The sequence below is a fragment of the Mus pahari genome, chromosome 4 (genome assembly GCF_900095145.1).
Source record: "Mus pahari chromosome 4, PAHARI_EIJ_v1.1, whole genome shotgun sequence".
Classification (NCBI taxonomy): domain Eukaryota; kingdom Metazoa; phylum Chordata; class Mammalia; order Rodentia; family Muridae; genus Mus; species Mus pahari.
The window spans coordinates 129,409,243-129,426,631 of record NC_034593.1 but is presented as its reverse complement, the minus strand read 5'-3'; the positions used below and the strand labels follow the sequence as shown (position 1 = coordinate 129,426,631).

The following is a 17,389-nucleotide window of genomic DNA, read 5'->3' as shown; positions in this document are numbered from 1 at the left end:
GACAGAGGTGACTGAGGCAGAACAGAGCTGGCCTTGTGCTGAATGTGGCGTGAGCGCAGGTAGGGTTTGCTTAAATAATTCCAACAGAGGAGCTGAGAAAGACTGAGAACTGATACCACGGGGAGGGATTAGTGGACATTTGGGTAGATCTAGAGGGAAATGTTTTGTGGGATCACAGAATTCACTTATGTAATACGTTGGATACATGGAGAAATGTATACTGGATTTTATATATAATTGATCCGAGGTTTCTAAATCAATGTTTTGTTGGATTGTTTTTCGGAAACATGATCTGGAATGTAATTCTGGCTGACTTTGCCTCTTGCCTTAGCCTCCTGTGTGTGATTACAGGTGTGCAGCACTGTGCCCAATATCCTGGGCTGTCGAAAAGATTTCATTACTCATTACTCAGCACAGGAAAAAGTAATCCACCAGTAAGACAACTTGGATTAAAAGTTGGTTGAGTCTGTTGTCTTGGAAACATGATTAATTTCTTAGGTACCTAACCTAGGCCTAGCACTACCCCAAGATAGAGAGAGGCGCACGGGGATGATGAAGGAGGCAACATGAAGATTTGTTTACCTTTTCCCTCTGTCCTGTGTCTTTGTCACTTGGGCAGTCTCTTTCCTCTAGTTGCTGTCTGAGCTTCTAGTTGTTTTGAGCGTCCATGCTTCTGTTGGCCACTGAGGAACTAAACAGTCTCTTCAGTTCTCTCATTGACTGACTTGGCTTCCTCTTGAACTCCTGTTGGACTCTTAAACTCTTGGACAGTTGGCGGCGAGCCACCCTGTAGACCTTAACGTCCAGTCATTTAAGTGAATGTCAGTGATGTCCCCTCAACGAAGTGTTGTGAGCTCGTTGGTAACGCGGAGTTTATTTTGTTCTGTGGAGTACAGTAGCAGTCAGAAGAGCTGGAGCTCAGTGCCTCCATCCCTTTGACATCACTCTCCTGGACTGACTAAAGGAGCCTTGGAGGCTTTCAGTGGCAGGAGTTTGTGTATAGAATGGGGTCAGTGGAGGATGGGGGCACATCCACTCGTCCTCACGTCTTCTTTCTTGTTTTTCTTATAGCTCTAACATTATTGGACAGGAAGAGAATTCCTTCTTCTATTATTTAAAATATATAATTTTATTATTTTTTAGTACTTTGTTCATGCATATAATGTATCCCAATTCCATTCCTACCCCACAACACACATTTCCTCCTAATTTCTTCTCGGTCCGCCCCCTCTTCTTTGCACTGCCTCTAAGCTCCATGCCCTCATTTCCTCTTTGGAATGGGGGCTATTTTATTTTCTTTCAAAATAAGATTCCAAATTTTAGTTCAGAATGGAAGAAAGGACATAAGGTCTTTATGTAATCTAAAGATAATCATTTGGTTTGCAAAGTTCTTGTCTTGATGTAGAATCTCGTTTTCTGAATGTCAGAAGTTGAACTTTTTATTTTTTTTCTTGCTTAATGTTTCTTCTCTGATAAATATTAATTGCTCCAAGATGGAAGCTTGGGCCAGGTTTGGGAAAAGGTCATGTGCTTAAAAGGTCACAAGGTGCATCAGCATTTCAGGATACCTTCTGAGGAAGAAGAAATGACTTTCCCAATTGGCCATTCCTTTGAATCAGATTTTTCTCAATTGTTTTTTTTTTTTTTTTTCTAAGTGTGGCTTATCTTACTTTACAGAGTTACAATAATATTCATAGAGTTTTGAAAAGTCCTGCAGTAGAATACAAAAAGTGTTAAATCTTGACCAGGATCTCCCACACACACATTAATTCATTCATTCTCATTCATATTTTCTCTCTCTCTCTCTCTCTCTCTCTCTCTCTCTCTCTCTCTCTCTCTCTCTCATCTTTCAAATCTCTGGTTTCTCTGTAGTTTTAGGTTTAAACTGGCCTGGCCAAGTCCCTCCCATGGCTAAAGCTACAAAACAAGTTTCCATTCATATTCAGTAGATATTTAACTTTTGTTTATAAGGAAGTTAGGTTAACTATTTGGCCATTAATTCATTCTAAATTAGTTGGCATAAACTTCGCCTCAGCCACACTTAGAAAAAACAGTTGAGAAGAATCTGGCTCAAAGAAGTGGCCAATTGTAAGTTATTTCTTTATCTTCAGAAAGTCTCATGAAGTGCTGATACATCTTGTGACCTTTTAAGCACATGACATGAAGTGGGAAGTATTTTGTAGTAGTATACACACCTTCGTATACACGAACCTTTTGTTAAATGTAGCTAGTATTTTCTCTCTTGGTTAAATGTAAGAGGGGAATCTTTCCCTTGGCTTTAAGCAAATGGATTTACATAAGACCTCTTATCTCAGTTCTCTAAAGATAAAGGGTAAAATATTAACAATATTTATGTTTTCATAATTATGAATTTAATTATGGACAGATATAGCTATAATGTGCACTTGTCTAATGTAATTTATTATTACTACTGACTTAAGAGTTCTTCAAAGATGTACAAAATAAAATGTGTTGTGTCTATAAAAGGGATGTAGGACACTTAGAATCTGTGATTAAAAGTCAGAGAATGTTAGTCAGGGTTCTGATGGGGGTTGGAGGAAAGCAGCTAGCATAGAAATGAGGAGTATGGAAAATCCTGGCTTTTGACCCAGAGATGGGTTACCCTTCTCCTCTGTCCTAGGCCTTTTATATTTCAAATATCCATATGCTCACACATACTAGCCACTAAGAGTATAATATGGAGCAATGGAAAGGAATAGGTGAATACACATCCAGAAATCAGCAGCCAGGAATAAGAGTGTAACAGAAGAATAGTCTCCATCTAGCTTAGACGCTCCTATGTCCCATGCTATGCAGTTTGTCTGGTAATCTCATTGTCTAGATACTAATAGTCCATATTCTGGAATGTATCATAAGTCAACAAATAACCTTCCAAACAGTGCAGGTTGTGGAATGACTTGTAAGTGTGGTTCAGTTTAGCTTGATTAAAGAAACTAATCTTTTTCCTAAATCTAACTAGGTTGTTGTCTTTTCTGTGTCCAGTTAGCCAGGAAGGCATTTAAGTTAGCCTTAGACTGAGATGGAGGCAAGACTTTTATGATAGTCAGTGGATCCTGGTAGAACTGACAGCGAGTTTCTCTGTAGTGGGCCTGGAATGTGGGGTTTGCGTCCTGTTTGTTGAGTGGCTGCTTTAGCATTCGTTAAGCACAAAATGTGAGGAGTTGATTGATTAGTGGATTAATTTGGTATGATTCTTTTTTGTTTGTTGATTGCTTTTGTGTACATATGTGTGGTATCCATCTATGTGTATATGCATATTCACATTTGTGTGGGTGTGTATGTGCATACACCTATGTATGTGCATGTAGAGGCCAGTAGTTGATGTTGGATGTCTTTGCTCTCTATCATATATATATATATATATATATATATATATATATATANTATATATATATATATATATATATATATATGCCGGTTCTCTTGATGAGACTGGAAATTACTGATTTGGTAGTCCTGCTCGCCACTTGGTCCTAGAGATTTCTGATCCCATCCTCCCTGATCTTTGGGATTATAGGTCCACCTGGCTTTTGTGTGAATGCAAGGTATAAAGGTTCAGTTATTCATGCCTGCCCGGCGAACAGTTTACCAATGGAGTGCTTGCCTTGGGCCCCTAGTTTTGGAATAGTTATTTAAAGCTGTTTCCAGTTATCATTATACCTATGTATTTGCATATGTGATGTATTATGATGGACTGTTAGATTGTGTAGAAAATTTCCTGATTATAAGGAAAATTTGAGTTCTATGAAATAAATGGAGTAAAAAAGAATCTCAAACATCTAAAGGGCAGTGTAATGACTAATAAGAATTCTTAAATTGCTACCGTTCAGAACCAATGAATGTAGTAGTCATAATGTAGCCTGTTGCAGAACAAAGATGTCTCAAAATATGTCATGCTCAATCACTAGGCAAAAGAAATTTTATTCTACTTCAGATAAAATAGAGAACATGTTTTCAATGGTTTAAACTCTGACTGAAAATGTGAGCCAAGGGTATAGACCAATCTCATCATGGTCCATCATCCTTGGTATATATCTCTGGTAGTTCTGGTGTGCAATCAGCCTCCTGAAGGACAAGGGGAGGGCAGAGACACTGGGCACGCCCAGATCTCATGGTCTGAGCCTGAAGGTGCTTTCCCAAATCCCATGGCCTGAACACAGAGACCTTGATTAACTCCAAAGGATGAGAACTGCATGCTTGCAGCATGTCAGACTGTAGATAGCCAGCGGCCTCTGGGTTAATATTTACTCTCTGGATAGAAGTCTTAATATGTGTCCTAGATACCTTTAAATGTCAACGTGACACAACATAGAGTCATCTGAGAAGGGAGGCTCAATTGCAAGATTGCCTGGATCACATCAGTTTATGAACATGTCTGCAGAGGATTTCTTGATAATTAATTATCTAGGAGGGCAATGCCCACTGTGGGCTGACTATTCTCTGGGCAGGTGGTCCTGGGCTAGCTAATAATGCGAGGCAAGCATGAGCCTGTGAAGAAGCCAGCAAACAGGATTCCTTCATGGTTTCTTCTTCAAGGTCCTGTTTGAGTTCTTGCCTAGACTTCTCTTAGTGATGGATATTGACCTGGAAATAAAGCCAAATAAATCCTTTTCTCTCCCTAGTGGCTTTTGGTCATGATAATTGTTATGGCAACAGAGTGAAAACTAGAACAGAAAGAATACCACACTGGGATGTAAGCTTAATACAGAATTAATGGCTCTTTAAAAAATTAGACTTATACTGAATGCTTGATGTAAATCTCCAAGTTTGAAACTGCTAGCTTCTATAGCTTGATTATGACATGTGGCCAGGAAGAAACATCTGAATCCAAATGTTTTCTCTGTGAAGGCCCACCCACAACAACATTGATTTGCAGAAGGCAATGACTTTTTACTCCCTATGATGAATGCCAAAAAGTGTTTTCTTCCAAATTATGCCAGTGTTTCCATATAAACATAATTTTACCATATTCAGTGATATGAATGTTTATTTTTCATAGAATTTATAGGTTATGAGATGTAAAGGGTCCTCATAAAGTCTTTGTGCTATTTACAAACTTGAAAATATTTAACCTTTATAGTTGAGAGATTTTATGACATGTGAGAGAAATTGTATCTAAGTGACTTTCTAGCTTTTTATTTTCCAGGTTGTAAGGTATATCTAAAGATATCACTTTTTTTTTGTTAATTATTATTACTGGGCATCATCTGCCTGCCCATCCTCAGCTGTGTGATGAGCTCACCCTTAGTTGTAGCTTCCCCAGGAGGAGTCACTGTGGGCTCAGGGAGAAGGCCCTGTGCGAAGACCAGAACACTTAGTTCCTACTCACAGGGAAGAAGCAGAAAAAGCAGAGAGCTTCAGAACCACAAAGTTCTCTCAGGCAGGAGGGCGGAGTCGCTGGGCCAATAGGTGTCTGCCCTCAGTGTGAAATGATTAGAATACACAAAGCAAAGAACAGCAGCACCTGGGTGGTGACCTGCTGTGAAGAAGCAAGACCCACAATTGTTAATATGTCTTACTCAAGCTATGATTTGGTTTGATTTTATATGCAATATATATGCTGCATCAGTCTATACATAAAGGAGACAAGATAAGTTAAATATATAAAAATACTAATGAGAGCATTTGGCATTTCACTTTTTTTTGTTTTGTTTTTTTGTTTTTGTTTTTTTTTGTTTTTTTGTTTTTTGTTTTTTTTGAGACAAGGTTTCTCTGTATAGCCCTGGCTGTTCTGAAACTCACTCACTCTGTAGACTAGACTAGCCTCAAACTCAGAAATCCACCTGCCTCTGCCTCCCGAGTGCTGGGATTAAAGGCGTGCGCCACCACTGCCCAGTGGCATTTCACTCTTAAGGATTTATTTCATATAAGAACAATGGGTGGAAACCCATTGTTAATTTGATTAAATTGTTAAGTAAAATGCATACAAAGCATCAGTGTGAGGTTCGAGATGATCTGGGTTCTAAAGCTAGAACATAAAAGCACCGCTAGCACAGAGTTGGTAGTCTGTCAAGATGATGGATTAGTAGACAAATGAGAAACTATAAGCAGTGACAGGATGTGGCTAGTGCTATGGATCAATGCACAGGCAAGGGCATGTTCTAGGTGAAGAGCTTGCTGTTTTAGAGAGAGCAATGGAAACATGTCACTTAGAAAGGGGACATCTGAAGAGAGACCCGAAAGCAATCAGGCAGAATCTACATGAATTTGTACCTGAGGTAAGGGAATAGCAAGGGCCGAGACTGGGGTGTAATAGGACTGACGTGTACTAGCTAGTAGTTATGGTGGTGTTCCTGGATAAGAATGACAAGGGGCTGTGGTAGGCGATAATGCCTGTGAGGGAACTGCAGGACACATCAATGGAGTCTTGCTGGCTGTTGTCAAGGTCTTGGCATTTTCTGTGGATTAAATAGGATGGAGAGTTTTAAGTAGGGATGTGACATCACCTGGGTTTAACAATGATAATTAAAAGTAGCCTGCAGTGGTCTGAAGTGGGAGTCAGTGAGGAGGTCAAAAGAAAGAACAGTGGAGACATCAGGCTGAAGGTGGAGGTGATGAGTAGCGACTAAGTCCCGACTCTCTCTGCTGACAGATCTGACATGTGGTGTGAGGGATGGGCGTCAAGGAGGACACACTGGGCTTTGTTTTCCAGACAAAAGAATAGTCCTAGAAGTGTCAAGATAGGGAATACAAGAATGTGTTCGAAGGCATAGGTGATCGGTTCTGCTCACCTTAAGTGGCTGTATCTATGAGATGCATGGATAGAATTGCCGGCTATGAAGTATGAATGTCAAAGTAGAAATTTGAATATGTTATAATTGTATTTGGAGAATACCATTAATATGAATCTGGTAGCATATCATTCAAGTTACTCATAAATACGTAAAGGAATTATAATATTTAAACACAGATTTTGAACAGGATGAGAAACAGTAGATTACTGGTGTCAGTGTGTATTTCTTAGTGACTTCTATGTTTTATTCATATTATCTTAAAATTGTTTTCAGCATGCTATTTTTATGAGTGGCAAGGGATATTTAAGGGATGGCTCCTGTTAAATTTGAATTTAGGAAGAAAACTTTCCTAAATTCATGCCATGTTACTGTCAAAATAGCATCACACAGCATTTATTGTTAGGCGTACATTTTTGACAGGGCTACATATTGAATGTTTAGTTGTTAGAGTATGGACTATGGAATGCATGATAGAGAGGTCCCTCAGTTTATCATTTGGATGAACCTATATAGTAATTTACTATTCCTGTATCCTGTCTTCCTATTAGTAAACCAGACCCAATGCTAGGAACTGAGGATTTAACTGAGGTCATCAGGATTATAGCCACTTTGTATGCAAAAGTTGTAAGAATGAAGTAAGTTAAAGAATTTCAAAAGCCTAGTGTCATACTGGGTAAGGAGCAACAGTATCAAAGTTAGCTGTTCCTGTCCCTGTCTCTGCTTACTGTGTGCCAAAATAGTCAAGTCCTCTTGTAGGTGTTATTGTACTGTAGAATTCTAAACTTCATTTTTCAGGGCGAAGTATATGTGCCACACAAACCAATGTCACAAATGGGAAAAGGAGTTTAAAAGTAAGTCTTTTCCAACCTTTCACTTTGAGGTAATGTCTATCCTTTTCTCTGAGGTGGGTTTCCTGCAAGCAGCAGGAATACACTGTTTGTGTAACCAGTCTATTAGTCTATGTCTTTTTATTGGGGAATTGAGTCCATTGATGTTAAGAGAAATTAAAGAAAAGTAATTGCTTCCTNTTATTTTTGTTGTTAAAGTTGGGATTATGTTCTTGTGGCTGTCTTCTTTTAGGTTGGTTGAAAGATTACTTTCTTAGTTTTTCTAGGATGGAGTTTCCGTCCTTGTGTTGATGCTTTCCCTTTATTATTCTTTGAAGGGAGACAAAATTTAGAGCTAAGATGAAAGGATGGACTATCCAGAGACTATCCCATCCAGGAATCCATCCCATCATCAGCCACCAAACCTAGATACTAATGCTCATGCCAGCAAGATTCTGCTGAAGGGACCCTGATATTGCGGACTCTTGTGAGGCTATGCCAGTGCCTGGCAAACACAGAAGTGGATGCTCACACAGCTATTGGATGGAACACAGGGTCCCCAATGGAGGAGCTAGAGAAAGTACCCAAGGACCTGAAGGGGGCTGCAACCCTGCAGGTGGAACAACAATATGAACTAACCAGTACCCCCTGAGCTTGTGTCTCTAGCTGCATATGTAGCAGAAGATGGCCTAATCGGCCATCACTGGGAATAGAGGCCCCTTGGTCTTGCAAACTTTATATGACCCAGCACAGGGGAAGGCCTGGGCCAAGTAGTGGGAGTGGGTGGGTAGGGGAACAGGGGCAGGGGGGTATAGGGAACTTTTGGGATAGCATTTGAAATGTAAATAAAGAAAAAAAAAAGAATGCAACAAGAGTCCAATTGGGAGAAGAAATAAAGTCAACAAATCATAAAAAAAAAAAAGTAAGTCTTTTGAACTCAGCTACCTTAATGAGCTTTTCTTCATTATTTCAATATCCCTCTGAGACCTGTCCATCTTGACAGTTTCATTCTGTTGCCAGTCATGCTGCAACATGGTGGTAGTGATCATCTTTTCCTAATGCAACAAAAATAACCTGGGCCTATCTCTGTTGATGGGCCTGAAACATTTTAACTGTCCATAGTGCTGTCATGAATTATGTATGTTTTCCCAGGAAATATCTTTCTCTTGTACTTATGCCATGCCACGCACATTCTAACAATGGAATTATATGTGGTTCTTCATTGTAAGCATTAGGTCACAAGTCTTCAAAAACAGCAGCATACCTTCTTAGTTGCTATCATCAATACTTTTATTTTGCTAGCTTTGGGAGTGCTGTGAATACCAATAATCACATTAGTTTCTATTTCACTGATTTGAAGGAGATGCTATGAAGAACATGGATGCTGGAATTTAGACTGAACCATTCCCATTGGCAGACTCTGCCAGCACCTTGAGAGATTTTCTAGATTACTCTTAGCATTGACTTCTGCATCTGGTCCAGAGAATGTGACTCATCTCACAACCTGGCTAGTGTGGTTGTAATGAGTGAGTGTGGACTAGGAATGTTGCTCACATGTAGAGTGCTAGCCTCACATGTATGGCAGAGTACATTCTTTCTCCATTGTTGAACCTGGTAAAAGGATAAAAAAGACATGTATAAAGCCAGCACAGTCCCTCATATCATAACCTCTTTACATCTAAGAGTCAGTATTTCAGGCTTCTAGCATGCTGGAGTTTTATTATTTAAATCAAATTTGATACCTTTGTGTATTTTTATTTCTCCTGTATTAGCTTTCCCTTTACCTCTACATATATTCAATAAACCATTTTGCTTTGTGTTAGTATATATGTGATTTTAATTGTTATTATGAAACAAAATATTATAAATTGAGAGTATATTTGAGGTATCTCACACTAAACCTCAATATTTTAAAGCTAGTACTATATATAGATTGTTGACTTTTAATGGCTTTGCTGCTGACTGGAAGCTTAGGTTTACTTCTGCTCCTTAGAATTGTAAGAGAGTATCTACTGTACACTGCTAACTTGGGAAAAGACAATATGGCTTATACCTAGGGCCTTATCATTCTAACACTACTAACGCTGAGCAAAAATGTCTGAAAGCATTGCATACCAGAGACTGTATTTTTAAATGCTTCAGCATCCTCTGCTGAATTTTTTGGTACTCATGGATACCAATGGGAAACAAAGATATGTTTACTAAAGGATTTTGAGACAGGTTCCAGACCAACTACATAACCAAGTCTGGCCTTGAACTTACTATGTAGCAAGACTGGCCTTGAACTTACTATGTAGCAAGGCTAACTATATAGCCAAGGATGTTCTTGAACTTACTATGTACCCAAGATTGGCCTTGAACCAACCTGTAGATGTCATGCAGATACAACTCTGTAGCCAGGCTGGCCTACTGATTCACTTGCCTTTTTCTTCTAAATACTGGTGTCACGGGCATGTGCCAGCATGCTTGGATGTGATGGTTCTAAGAATTGTGTTGTTGCTACTCATTTCATTTTCTAAAATGTTAATTGTGTAGAAGTTACACAGCTCGGTACAGTTCATATTATAAAGACAAGTAATTGATTCAGTTCTTAATGTGTTTGACTAAAAAACAAAACCACAAAAGTAACTTTCTTAGGTTGTCTGTTTGATGATGGTGCTATGCTCTGATCTCAGATTTATATGTTGAAACTAAATGGCACAGTGATAGAATTGAGAGGTGATTAAGTCGTGAGGACAAGACTCCCTTAAAGAGGTTAAGAGTGTCCTTCCTTCCTGCTCCCTGTTCTAGTCTCCATCTCTTAATAAGCAACCAGCAAGACACTAGATGTGGAGAGTACCCCTTTCCAGATACCCCCCAGTCTAGGATCTCTCAATGTTAGAACTGAGTGAAATAAATTTCCAGTGTATTAGTTACCTTTGCATGGTTGTCATCAAATACCTAACCGACAAGGGAGGAAGGGAAGATGTATTCCAGCTGTTTTAGAACTCATCATTTTATTGTTGTGGGGAGCTTAGGGTGGGACATACATGTTCCTGTCAGAGCTTGGCAGAGACTAGTGATGTCATGCAGATACAGAGGCAGAGCATCAAATAGAAAAAAACAGGAAAGGACAAAGTGTTGAGCCGGGCTGACCTGAGGCAATACTTTAATACCAGGCATTAGTCTTGGGAGAATAGCTCATCATTTAGTTTTCCTAATGACTGTATGGGGTAGGTATTGTCATCATGCCCTTTTTACACATAATGAAACATATACTTCGGTTGAGGGCTAGACAGGGGTGTGAGGTGGAACTATGCATTGCTGGTGCATCATAAGCTTTGAGCTCCCAGGTCATGTTGCTGCACAGATGAGCACCTGCCATGTGCCAGAGGCTGTTCTTGGTACTGGCAATAAGGAAGTCAACAGAAGAAACAGAAAGGATCTTACAGATTGTACATCCTGATAGAAATTCTAAGAACTTTAAAATGCTCTTGAATCTTAGTGAAGATTATGTATCTCAGTAAATATTTAACCACAACACGTTATTCATCATGTGTTACTGCTTATGATTGTGAAGAATTAAAATGTGTGCTATCTCTTGAGGAAATGCTCATCTATACTGGTTAGGTGTAAAGTGAAATAAGTGGATCTTTACAGAAAATAATTATATATTCATTATCCAGGCTTTCTCAAGCCTGTCTAGTCTTATATAGGATTAGCTTTCAGCCAAAGTATGTTTTATAGTGAGAGCTTCTTTAGTCTGAGGGAAACAGGTCAAATATATTTCTTTATTTTTTCTTAAAGTGGAGAAATGCAAGTTCTCAGATGCCTTTTGCAGGATTTTTTTTGGGGGGTATTGTGTGGAATCCTAGTCTAAAAGATTAGTCTAAGTGTTCTATACAAATAGCCACTGAACTAAGTTATTATGATTTGAGCTTAAACCATTTCTGATGGCATAAGGTGCTGCCAGCTCTGATGTCAGGTGTGTCTAAGCAGGAATTTCAACATACACTGCAGAGGAGGAGTCTTCGGAAGCACCAGGTCACTGCCAGTGGAGGTATATTTAGCTCTGGGTCCTTTCAACAGCCTTTCCAGTCACAGTACTTGAACAGCTGTTTACACTGACTGTGTGTAAACAAGATCTACCCCTAACCCGTGAGGGCTCAGATTGGAGACCCGTATTCAGCCCTTCACAAATATAGCACTGGTCGTGACCTTTGGCTCTCATCTGGACCCTCTTGAGATTTTCAAGCACATGCTGACAGGGATTGTGTGAGAATATGTAAGTATCTGCTTAAGGATAAGGAGCAAACCTTTCAGCAAGCACTCGCCAGGGTTCTCAGATGCAACTGGCTGTGCGTCCAGAGTGGAAGAAATTCACTTCACCCATTAAAAGAAAAAAAAAAAAACTGTTGGTCTGAAAACATTTTACTCAGTTCTATTTGGAAGAGAATGTCCCTGCCAAAATGAACAGTTCTTAAAACACTTTGCCATTCTGCACTTAGCTCTCTCTAGCCCATTACCTCCTGATTAGCGAGCAGCTATATGAATCTAATTGCCCAGATTTATTACCAGCATTAAGAACAAAACTAAGATCCTGGAAGCCCGGGAGTGCATCTCGTTCAGTGTGTTCTCCCTAAACTCCACTCCATGAGGGTCATCAAAACTCCCATCATACACTGGTGGAAAGGACGTTAGAGTTCCCCAAAGGTACTACAGCTTGGCTATGCAGATGAGGAATTTGAATTCTATGGTCAGAGTCCGAAGATTGTGGTTCTTCCCCCGCCCCAATCAGTTGCTATTAACTATATTTTAAAAGTCAGAGTTAGTCATCCACAAAACCCCCATTGTTTCATTGGAAAACCGTACCCAGTTCCAAATTTCCAGAAATGGAGAGCTTCAATGATGGAGTTCTTGCTTATTTGTCTCTCATTGGAGCCCACATGTTCATGGCTCCAAGATCAGCAAGTGGGAAGGCGGGCTTCCTTTATTGTTTACTCTCAAGACCATGCAACGTTTGTAACTACTCCTCAGTGACTTATGATTAGACACACTCTCTCATAGAAATATGGTAACAATTTATAGCAGAGGCTCCTTAGCTGAGGACTTAATGAGATGATAACTCTTAAGGTCACTTGTTCTTAAAGGGAAATTGTACTCAGGTTATAAAATAACAATCTCAGCTATGTAGACCTGTTTTCAATTCTTCTGTATAGGTGCTAGCCAGATCACAGATTGCAAATCTACTGGATTTTCAGAGACTCATGAACGAGAAACTCATTTTGGTTTTAGCACTAACTTCACCAAATAATGCGTGTTGCTACAGCCTGATTTCTCAGAAATATGGAATTCACAATAATTAGAATAATAGAGTCTAAGAGAGGTCATTAGAGCTCACAGTGTGTTTTAACTCTTACCAGCTGTGACAGGGCACACCATGACTGTCCCCTACATTTCAAGGAGCTCTCAAAGCATCTGTTTATAAACTGGAACCCGTACTTAAGTGTTGCTGGATTAGCACTTCAGAATTTCATGTTTACACATATATTTCACAACTCTCTTTAATATGCTCTAAAGCTGCCTGACACTTATTTATGTGTTACGCAGCTATGCTCAACTCCGTAATCTATACAGACTTTCTTTTGAAATTAAATTTATTGCCACTGAAAAATGTGGCAAAAATAAAGCCAAAAGGTGTTACAACTTAGTAATTAAAAACATGAATTCTGAAACTAGTTTGTATTAGTAAACTCTCCACAGGTAGGTTTTATTTAGCTCTTTCTCGAAGTTCAATAAAAAAGGTTTAGTAATAGCAAACTTGTGTCAGAAAGCTTAAGATTTAGCTAGGATATATGTGTATGCATTTCATATAAATTATTTTTTTACCTAAACTTTGTTTTTAATACTGAGCATGACACATGCGAATGAGTTGAAATTTGACTTGAGATGATGTTCTAAGTGGCGACTTCACTTAAAAAAATCTTTAACGCATGACTATGAGTGGTGAGTCTTCCATATTCCTTCCTTAATAATGAGATACTTCTGTGTACTGGCCTCGAGCTGTGGGTGAACTATGGGGTCATTGTTCATTGTCTTAATTCTGGTTGTGCTACAGTGGCCAACGAGGTCATTTATGCAGAACATGATTTAATGACCTCCAGTTTCGGAAGATGGGAAGTCCAAAAATCAAAGTGCCCTCAACTGTCGCCATATAGCAGAAGGCCAAATTGATAGGATACAAAAGATTGCTGACTCATTCTTTTATATTATCATTAAACAATTTCCAAATGTCCCACCTTCCAACAACACTGCCATGGCAACCAAGGTCAAACACAAATGTGGGAGGAGAAAGATATTTACATGATAACACTTTTGTTTTTCAGTCCTGGTACTTTATTTCTTTTTGTACATTAGGCCATGAATTCATATGGAATGGGCTCCAGCAGCTCAGGCTCTTTTCCATTAGTCCTCACAAAGTGTGCTTCTCTGGGTGAAGCAGGCTGGCGCTTCAGCTGAACCCAGGTGCCCTTCTCTTTGGCTTCTTTTTCCTTCTGATCGTTCTCCTTCACCCGCTTCAGGAAGCTGTCACTGCTCTTCGAGTGTTTGATGTGCTCAATCCGCACATTGATCCCCTTGGCCAAAATTTTGCCCTTAACTTGCTTATTTACAATGATGCCCATAGCATGCTGGGTGACATTGCAGACTCTTCCAGTTTTGCCATGGTAGCACTTATGGGGCATTCCTTTTTGAACAGTGCTCATTCCCTTGATATCTACAGTATCACCCTTCTTGTAGATTCGCATGTATGTGGCCAAAGGAACAACTCCATGTTTCCTAAAAGGCCTGGAGAACATATACCGGGTGCCTCTCCTTTTTTCCTTTGTGTTCATCATTTTGGCGAGTTACTGGAAGATGGCTGCCGCGGCCGATAACACTTTTTTGAACTAATATTTTACTTGAACCAAGAGCTCTTAGAAAACAGAAAGCACTTTTATTTTTGTAATACAAGGTTCCCAACATGTCAGACATAGGTAACTGTGATTGGTTATCTGTAGACTGATACATTATAGGAAAGGGGGATGTGGAACACTCAAAAGAAAGAATGCAGAAGAAGATGGACAAGGTTGAAGAGAAAAGGTGGAGAGATGACCAGCCACCCATCTTTCCACTCTTCATGTGGGCTATGGCATTGAGTCCCTTGGGCTGTGTGGATGTCATCTTTTAATCTCATCTGCATGTATTTAGCAGTGATATCAGTGACAATGATGACCTTCTCCAGAGATGTGTCTTCAGAGCTAGTCAAACATCACCGTCATAGACACAGTCCCTTGGCAACCAGTCTCCATAAGATTCTTAGGACCCTTCACATCATACATTGCCTCCAGAGCACTCTACCTGCCTCATGGCTGCTGAAATGGTACAGAGGTTAGAGTGATAAGTTGTTTTAGTATTAATACTCCTGCTGTTATACAGGGTAGCATTTCTATTGACTAAGCTATAAATCATGACTGAGCGTGAATGGAAATGATATTTTTAAAACATGCCCTAGATAGAATTGTATTTTTGATTCATGGTTACGAGTTAATTTTTTTGGTTCCAATGCCCGGCAAACATTTCCACAGGCAACTGTTGCTTTATGCCATAGCACGAGTCTTCCTCTTCAAGCAGAAACTTTTGAAAATGCCTCGGTGAAGTATTTTCAAGATAATTTATTACTGAGACTATGGTGTTCTTTCTTAGTTCCCATCCCAAATTAGCAACACCAAAGAATGGCAGAAGTGCTTGAGGAATTCTAAGATACAGCTGGTTGGTTTTCAGAAGTTTGCTTAAACCTGCGGTTGGTGAGGCCAAGGAAAGAGGGGCCTTGGTTTGCTGTTGGGCGACTGCTGGAAGAAATGACTTCATGGAAAATTCGCTTTGCTTTCCTTTGCACACCCACTCCTCTCCTTGTGGGCCTTCAGATACAGTGCACATGCAGGTGTGAGTTGGAAGAAAGTCTGATGCTTGGAACTGTGAGCCCCTCCTCCCCACCCGGGCAACTCTTGACTAGGAAGTGGGTTTCAGAGACAAGTGACCAAGGAGAAGGAATTGATGATCATGGGTCATGAATTCAAATAAGAAAGAACCAGGAATATACACTTCAGGCAACATAGTCTTTCCGACAAAGCATCTTTGTTGTTTTATTTACTTCCCAGGTCTATTTTCTGTCCAAGGTGTGATAGAGTAAAGGCTATAGGTGTCTACCTGAGCAGCCCATGGGTGGAGAACAGCTTAGCCTAACCTTGTAGTCCCTTCAGCTTAAAGCTTCATTGGAGGTCATGGCTCATGTTTAAAGTGCTTGCCTAGCATACAGGGAAGCGATTGTTCCTCAGCCCCACATACAACCAAGTGTGAATGCTCAGACCTGTAATCTCAGCACTCATGGGGTTGAGGCAGGAGGATCAGAAGTTCACAGTTATTCTCTGCAGCACAACAAGCATAAGACACTCACGGTATATTTTAAAAGATTTTGAAGGAAACAATAAAAACCCTGCCCTGCTTGGTATTTAGATTTCCTTCGAAGGTGCAGGGAGGCAGCAGTTAAAGGGTTTAATTGAGCTGCTCATTCGCTTGTCAAAAGCTTAAGTTAATTTGTTCAAATTTTGATGTTTTATTTTTGTGCCAATTACTGCCAACACTTTCCTCAGATCTCCTTAGAGAAAGCCCCAGACTCTGTCTTGACCATACTTTTTTCTTCTCCACACAGCCTTCTTCTCACACCCTCTTCTTGTACTGGTGAGTTACTGGCCCTTTGATTTCCTTTCTGGCCATTGTGTGAACAGAGCAAGTGTCTTAGCTGACTCTGAACTGCTAAAACTAACTATCTCACTGTTTGGCCTAAAATGCAGACAGTAGTGTGTCATCTAAAAATATCCAAACTGATACATTTTAAAATATGCTACTTATTTTCTGCATCTTGATAGAATAACCAAAATAAAATAAGTTTACTGTATGTGTGGTATATATAAATTAGTTTTGATTTACAAATTGAGAACTTTTAATTATGGAAGGAGACAAAACCTTAATTAGAATGTTGGACTTATACACATATACACGCACAAATGGCAAACCAAGAAATTTTATTAAATGTGAAGCTTGGCATATTTTTGATTAAAATCATTTTTGTTAGGTAAATTTTTGTTTTGGTCTATAACTATAATAAAATTATACATGGTATTAAAATCATTTTCTAGCTTCTATTTTTTTTTTTTTTTATCAGATTCAGTGATTAGAAGGTGTCGTTATGGATGTGACTGGTTAGACCTCCTCAGGTGTTTTACACTGTATCAGATAGGATGTTTGGAGTACAGAATCTCCTTTGAGTAGTTGTTCAAGTTGTGTTGGTGCCAGAGAGGCTCAGAATATCATTGCAGACTCGGGAACTATGCCCATCCAAATTAGCAACCCCAAAGAAGCTTTGGAGAGGGAAGGGAAGGGTCCATATTTAATCTCTGGCCTTCTGTTGTGGCTCCTTCTTCGGCTGCCAATGCATGCACATACACACATGTCAGATCTGAGACATTTCCATAGGGGAGCTGGGCTGTCCTCTATGGCCTCTTTCCCTGAGACCCAGCCTTTGACTTTCCTTTCCTCTAGCAATATCTGTACCATTTTCCTTCAGCACATCATTGAGAGGAAAGAAGAAGAGCTCAGGATTGCTTTGGTGTTGAAACAGTATGGCAGAGAGGCCGGTGAACCAGGCGAGCCTATACTGCAGTTAAGGAATCACACAGTATGGTAACAAAATGACTTTATGTGCATATGAACCAGAACACTTTAACAAGA

The 17,389-nt window shown here is 39.6% G+C and overlaps 1 protein-coding gene and 1 pseudogene across 1 annotated transcript in view; one reads left to right on the top strand and one right to left on the bottom strand.

The window, feature by feature from the left end:
- Nucleotides 1-17,389, top strand: part of Bmpr1b (bone morphogenetic protein receptor type 1B) — a 325,936-nt gene that overhangs the window by 30,564 nt on the left and 277,983 nt on the right. The window lies entirely within an intron of this gene.
- LOC110319738 lies at nucleotides 13,963-14,477 on the bottom strand (annotated as a pseudogene).